This window comes from Triticum aestivum, chromosome 3B, assembly GCF_018294505.1.
Source record: "Triticum aestivum cultivar Chinese Spring chromosome 3B, IWGSC CS RefSeq v2.1, whole genome shotgun sequence".
In the NCBI taxonomy this organism is placed as follows: domain Eukaryota; kingdom Viridiplantae; phylum Streptophyta; class Magnoliopsida; order Poales; family Poaceae; genus Triticum; species Triticum aestivum.
This window is the reverse complement of record NC_057801.1, coordinates 751514380-751522268: the sequence shown is the minus strand read 5'-3', so window position 1 is coordinate 751522268 and position 7889 is coordinate 751514380.

Here is a 7889-nt window from a genome sequence, read left to right as displayed (position 1 = left end):
CGTCCATACCATGCCCACCACTCTTCAATCAGATCATTCTAAAGTTTATTGTGCGTTGTGGGACGCCGAATGGCATGACAGGAGGCAATAAAACGGGCTACCCTTTCAGCCCTCCGTCGCACTCGCACGGGATGTCCCAAGAGTTCATACTGTGAGTAGTTTAAATCTTGGCCACGCTCATTCTCGATGATCATGTTGTGCATGATCACACAAGCGTGCATGATGTACCAAAGCATTTTTTGATCCCAAAATCTAACCGATCCTCTCACAATAGCAAATTGGGCTTGCAAAATCCCAAATGCTCTCTCCACATCTTTTCTAGCCGCCGCCTGAGCATTGTGGAAATCAAGATATTTTTTACCTTCCGGCTTTTTCAACGGCTTCACGAAGGTTTGCCACTTTGGATAGATGCCATCCACTAGATAATAGCCATAATTGTACGTATGGCCATTTGCTACAAACTGCACATGTGGCAACTCACCGTTTGCAATCTTATTCATCAGTGGTGACCGGTTGATAACATTTATGTCATTCAAAGATCCAGGCATTCCAAAGAATGCATGCCAAATCCAAGTCTCCTGATCGGCCACCGCTTCAAGAATTATAGTGGAACCTTTTTTGGCCATGAAATTGCCCATGCCATGCCTTTGGACAATTCTTCCAACTCCAATGCATGCAATATATTGAGCCAAGCATGCCAGGAAAGCCGCGAGCGCTGTTCATCGCCAATGGCCTTGCAGCGTCTTCAGCAGTGGGAGATCTCAAATACTCCTTGTCAAACACTTGCACAACTCTCACTGCAAAGCGCTTGACACACATGATGGCTTGGCTCTCACCCATAGCCAAGTGATCATCAACTAGATCAGTCGGGATACCGTATGCCAACATATGCAAAGCGGCTGTCACCTTCAGAAAGGTGCTATGCCCGAGCTCTCCGGCGGCATTCCTTCTTTGCTGGAAAAACTGGTCATGGCTCGCTAGTTTCTCTGCAATGCGCCTGAACAAGTCGGTGCTCATCCTAAACCGGCGATGAAAATACGACTCCGGGTATGTGGGATTCTCCACGAAATAGTTCTTCATCAATCTGTTATGGGCATCAATCCTATCTCTCCAAATTTTCTCCTGACCCATAACCGAACCACCGTGCTTTGGTTTTTTATTGATATGCATAGCTAGGATCATTGCAAGATCCTCTTCCTCTTCCATATCAAATCCTTCTTCGGAAGAATCATACGACGAACTCATCTACAATGTTAAAAACAATACTATAAAAACTACAATTCAAAACATGCACCAAATTCATGAAGTTTGAGCAATACATACCTTGTAGGCGTTTTGTCGAACACCTTGCGGGCGCGGCGCGGCAGCGAGCGCTCGGGTGCTGTTCCTCGGACGACGGAGGCATGCGAGCGCCGGCGGGACTAGGAGGGGATGCGGCGGAAGCGGGGCGGCGCGGGGATACGCCGGGGAAGCGCCTGAACGGTCGCCGGGGGGCACGGGCGACGGCGGCGGCGCGCCGGATAGGGGTGGAAGTGGGAGAGGAAGTGCAAGAGCGAGCGCTCGAGTGTGCCGCGCGCTGCAGCGGGCGCTCGAAATACACCGCGCGGGACAGTGTTTCCGACAGCGCGCCCAACTCGTTATAGCGCACGCGCCGTTTTTGCGCGCCCGCTGGAGCGACCCGCCGCGTTGCGCGCGCGCTAAAACCGACTAATTTGCGGCGCGGCGCTAGTTTAGCGCGGCTGTTGGAGATGCTCTTAGCTTTATACTAGTATCTCTGATGATTTTCTATGTTCGGATGCAGATGAATCCTTGCGCCATCTGCCAGGGCAACTTGGTCGCCAGTGGTGTGCAGGCCATCTTCACGGCGGAGTGCTCCCACACGTTCCACTTTCGTTGCATCTCCGACACCGTCGCTCACGGCCACCACATGTGCCCACTGCCGCTCTGCAAGGTGCAGTGGCGCGAGCTACCGTCTGTGCTACCTGCGCAGCCGGGTTAGGATCCTTTGCAGTAGCACCATGCAGTACGGTCACCACGGTGTGGACCCGGCCCCACATGTCATCCACACTACAACACCATACAGTACTGCAGAGGATCTCAATCCCGCACAGCCACAACCTCTTGATCCAGCCGAGTGCATCGCCACGGCCAGAAACATGTTTTAGAGCACCTGCACCAGGCCCGTCTATCATGGCCATCCATTACCACATCGTGGTTCGTGCAACTATATTTTTTTTCTCTCACATAAAACATGTTTTCAACTTCAAACTTCCGTAGCATAGCAAAGCTTTCTAACTAGAACGTAGGATAAAATTTTCTGATTTTGTCGCTCAACATAAATATACAAATTAAGATTTGTTTGGTTAAAAAATCATACTTTTAGTATTTATGTCGGACCAAAAAATACGAGAAAGTTTTATCTCACGTTCTAGCTAGAAAACTTTGTTGTGCTGCAAAGTTTGATGTTCAAGATATGTTTTATACGAGAGAAACAAAACAGAGAAATTTTCATGAATGTTAGTTGTGTCGCACTGATGCCGAATCAACATTGAAGAGCTGAGATAGATTGGCTTGGCTGCAAGTGCTCAAAAAATCTGCGTCCGCGGCCGCGGCACAGCGGGGCGCGCCTCAGGAGGCGGTGACCATGCTCGAAAACCAGCAGCGGGCGACTGTTCGAACGGGAGCAGCACAAATCGGTGAACAGCCGAGCTGCTCAAGATGCGCAGGCAAATACGCGCGTTGACGGGCCAGAGCTACTGATGAAGCCATGTACCTAGGGTAGGGTCACGGGCCTGTCCAAAGTACCCTCCCCAAGGACATCTTCAGAAGAGGCTACCTTCCAGTCGACCAAGAGGGATTCCACTCGACGGACTCGAAGACACTCGACTATGAAGACTCACTCCGACCGCCAGGAGATCAAGAGCCACTCTGCATCCAAACGGTCTGTAATTAAGTAGTCTTGACGGCCATGTTGACACTTTATGTAAGGCGTTACTGCTAACGCCCACCTTTATGTACTTTAAACCTTGCATAACCGAGGGCCGGAGGGGTCTGGCAGACACTATATAAGCCACCCCCCTCCTCAGTGTAAAGGGTTCGCACCCCTGTAACTCATACGCATATAATCCAGTCGACCGCCTCCGGGCTCCGAGGCGTAGGGCTGTTACTTCCTCCGAGAAGGGCCTGAACTCGTAAATCCCTTGCGTATACAACTACTCCATAGCTAGGATCTTGCCTCTCCATACCTACCCCCCATTCTACTGTCAGACTTAAAACCACGATAGTTGGCGCCCACCGTGGGGCCGATGTCTTAGCGATTTTTGGAGAAGTTGCAATTGTTCCGATTGCTTTCATCATGGTTTCGGGTGGAGTTTTGGTCGAGGGCCGTGAGATCTGTCTCGGCGCGCTCACCTTCATCGCCGACGACTCCGCTTGGCTCCAGGAGGATCCACTCGACATCGACGCGCTCCCCGTTCGCGTTGCGACGCATTTTCGGGCGTGTGTCCGCGGTGTTCTACTGCGGCAACCATCGACTCCGTATCGGACGGCTTTCGTGTCATCCTTCCTCCCTATCTCCCGCCAGCGCAAGCGCACTGGTCGGTCGAGGCTTTAGCGGTGGGTGAGGCACGCAGTGGCTCGCCAGTCAGCCACCACCCAAGTCGCGGCAATCGAGCCTGACGAATCTCTCTACGGCCTGTTCGATCTGTCGACTGGCTCCGTAGAGACTGCATCCGAGTGCGACAGCAGTGATCCAGCGGCGGAGGTCCTGATGGTCAACGGGCCTCGTAGCCCTCCCGGCTTCCCCCGCGACGACGGGGTGGACGGTGGAGGCGACCCCGCTCAGGCGCACGAGGAATATCAACCCGAGCCACTTACTTCTCTACAAAGGGAAGAACTTCGCCGCAGGAACATGGATGCCCTGCATACTCCCATCGCAGGAGAAACTCCCGAGGCTCGAGCCTTGGAAGAGGCGCGTTTGGCCAACTTGGCTGAACGCACTCGACTGGAGAACCTCCAGCGAGCTCTTGACGAGCGTGCGCGGCAACGAGTACCCGACTCCAGTCGACGTCAACTCTTTCCGCAACTGACTCAGGTATATCGAACCTCGATTCAGAATTTAGCAGCTGCAACCCGTATAGCAGAGTCAATTCAGCCCTCTCAGTCAGAGGCTGGTAGAGGCTTGATGCAGATCAGGGACTTGCTTAGAGCAGCAGGAGATCAGAATTCAATCGTGTCACAGTCGCGCAACAAGATTCACAGTCGATCCGTCGCTGCGAATACTGTTCAGTCGGCTCACAGCCCAAGGTCGCCTCCGAGGCGCGTGGGACGTGAAGGCCAGCGGGATCACTATGATGACCGATTTGATCGTGATGATAGGCGTCGAGTGCCCACTCCTCCCCCGAGAGGTGGGTCTAACATCCATCGACAGCAAGATGACAGGCGCCAGCTCAGTGTTGGGCGGAGAGCTCCGGTCGATCCCAGAGAACCAGGCTTTGACGCGAGATCCATCATCGTGCAAGGTCTGGTCGATCGGAACAGAGCTCACAGAGGTGGCCATGACAGAGATGTGCCCACTAGCAGTCGAGTCCATGTTTCAGGTCCAGAATGCTTTAGTAGAGCCATCAGAGCTGCAGTGATACCCCCCAACTTCAGGTTGGCGACTGGGGTAAGTAAGTTGACTGGAGAGTCCAAGCCTGAAACTTGGCTTGAAGACTACCGAGTGGCGGTACAGATTGGTGGAGGTAACGATGAGGTGGCCATGAAGCATTTGCCACTCATGCTAGAGGGTTCGGCTAGGGCGTGATTGAATCAGTTAGCTCCTAGCAGCATTTATACTTGGGAAGATCTTTCTCGAGTGTTCGTCAGGACGTTCGAGGGAACTTGCAAGCGACCGGCCGGATTGACAGAGTTGCAAGTCTGCGTACAAAAGTCGAGTGAAACATTGAGAGATTACATCCAGAGATGGATCACTTTGCATCATACCGTGGAGAATGTGTCGGACCGTCAAGCGGTCTGCGCCTTCAAGGATGGCGTCAAGAACAGAGTGTTGAGCCTGAAGTTTGGTCGGACTAGGGATATGACCTTGAGTCGAATGATGGAAATCGCCACAAAGTACGCCAACGGTGAAGAAGAGGACCGACTCCGGAGTGGCAAGTACAAGCCGAGTCAGTCGGAGAAAGGAAATTCCAGCCAGAAGCAGAAGCGGAAGGCCGAGCCAGCCGCTCCTGGAGAGGCTCTGGCCGTGACTCAGGGCAAATTCAAAGGAAATCCCAAAGGATCTTGGAACCCCAAGAAGGTAAAGGATAAAGAAGGAAATGACGTGATGGATCTGCCGTTTCACATCCACACGAAGAAAGACGAAGAGGGTAACTTCATCCACCCAAAACATACCACTCGCCAATGCCGGCTCTTGATCCAGCAGTTTCAAGGCAAGCAACCCAAGGACAAAGAGAAGGAGTCGGACAAGGCTGAGGACAAGGAGGACAGTGATGGAGGTTACCCCCATGTCAATTCCACCCTGATGATTTTTGCTGATGTAGAGAGCAAAAGTCGACTGAAAGTGATCAACCGTGAGGTAAATATGGTCGCCCCGGCGACACCAAGCTATCTGAGATGGTCGCAAACTCCCATTACATTCGACTAGTCCGATCACCCCACTCACATTGCCACTCCTGGGAGGCAAGCGCTAGTAGTCGACCCAGTCGTCGAAGGCACTCGGCTGACGAAGGTATTGATGGATGGCGGCAGTGGATTGAATATACTGTATGCAGAGACGCTCAAGGGAATGGGCATTCCGATGTCCAGGCTCAGCTCCAGTAACATGAGCTTTCACGGAGTCATTCCTGGAAAGAAGGCTGAGTCACTCGGCCAAATAGCTCTGGATGTAGTGTTCGGCGACTCGAAGCATTTGCGCAAAGAGAAGCTGACATTTGAAGTCGTGGATTTTTAGAGTGCTTACCATGCTATTTTGGGGAGACCTGCTTACGCGCGGTTCATGGCTCGACCATGTTACGTGTACCTCAAACTGAAGATGCCCGGCCCCAAAGGTGTGATCACTATCACTGGCAATCGGAAGAAGGCAGAAGAGTGTTTTCAGAAAGGCTCAAAAATTGCCGATTCCCAGATAACAATGGTAGAGCTGGAAGGATACAAGAAAAATGCAGATCCGAGCGATTTGTTGCGAGCCAAGAAGCCCACCACAGAGTCAGCGTTCCAGTCGTCTAGGGAGACAAAGCCAGTTCATATCCACCCGACCGACCCCAACGCAGCGCCGACCCATATTTCCACAACACTCGACTCTAAATAGGAAGAAGCGCTCATCCAGTTCCTCCGTGAGAACTGGGACATCTTCGCATGGAAGCCAGCTGACATGCCGGGTGTTCCCAGGGGGCTAGCTGAGCATCGCCTTAGAGTCGACTCAAAAGTGAAACCTGTTAAAGAACATCTTCGACGGTCCGCCGTTCAGAAGAAAAAAAGCCATTGGCGAGGAGGTGGCTCGACTCCTTGCAGCAGAGTTTATCCGAGAGATATACCACTCCGAGTGGCTCGCCAATGTCGTCATGGTTCCCAAGAAGGACAACTCACTTCGCATGTGCATTGATTTCAAACATATCAATCGGGCCTGCCCGAAAGATCATTTTCCTCTCCCTCGCATCGACCAAATTGTCGACTCGACTGCGGGGTGCGAGAGATTGTCTTTTTTAGACGCCTATTCCGGGTATCATCAGATCCGTCTGTATGGACCTGACGAAATCAAAACAGCTTTCATCACTCCATTCGGGTGCTTCTGCTATATCACCATGCCATTCGGTCTCAAGAATGCCGGAGCCATGTTCATGAGGATGATTCAAAAGTGTCTACTCGCTCAAATCAGTCGGAACGTGGAAGCGTATATGGATGATATCGTCGTCAAGTCACGAAAGGGTTCCGACCTGTTGACTGACCTAGCTGAAACATTTGCCAATCTCAGGAGATACGATATCAAGCTTAATCCATCAAAGTGCACATTCGGAGTACCTGGCGGAAAGTTACTCGGTTTCCTCGTTTCAGAACGAGGAATCGATGCTAACCCAGAAAAAGTTGGCACCATACTCCGAATGAAACGCCCTGTGCATGTGCACGATGTCCAGTAGCTTACTGGATGCTTGGCCGCGTTAAGTCGATTCATCTCTCGCCTCAGTGAAAAGGCGTTACCTCTTTACCGACTAATGAAGAAGGCAGACAAGTTTGAGTGGACTCTAGAAGCTGATGCAGCGTTTGCCGAGCTAAAAGCTCTGCTCTCCACCCAGCCGATGCTTGCTGCCCCTATTAGCAAAGAGCCTCTGTTGCTTTACATTGCAGCCACATGACAGGTAGTCAGTACAGTACTTACGGTCAAGCGGGAAGAGGAAGGTAAAACCTTCAAAGTTCAGCGCCCAGTGTATTATCTCTCTGAAGTTTTGACTCCTTTGAAGCAAAGATATCCTCATTATCAAAAGCTCGTATATGGGATCTACATGACCATGAAGAAGGTTGCTCATTATTTCTCTGATCACGACATTACAGTCGTCAGCGACGCACCATTATCAGAGATTCTGCACAACAGAGATGCAACTGGTCGAGTGGCTAAATGGGCGATTGAACTTCTTCCCCTTGATATCAAATTTGAGGCAAAGAAAGCCATTAAGTCCCAGGCTATAGCAGATTTCCTTGCCGAGTGGATTGAACAACAGCAGCCGACTCAAGTTCACTCAGAGCATTGGACCATGTTCTTTGATGGTTCTAAGATGTTAAATGGTTCTGGTGCTGGGGTTGTTTTGGTTTCCCCCCGAGGAGATAAGCTCAGATATGTGCTCCAGATCCACTTTGATTCCTCCAACAATGAAGCAGAGTATGAGGCACTCTTGTAT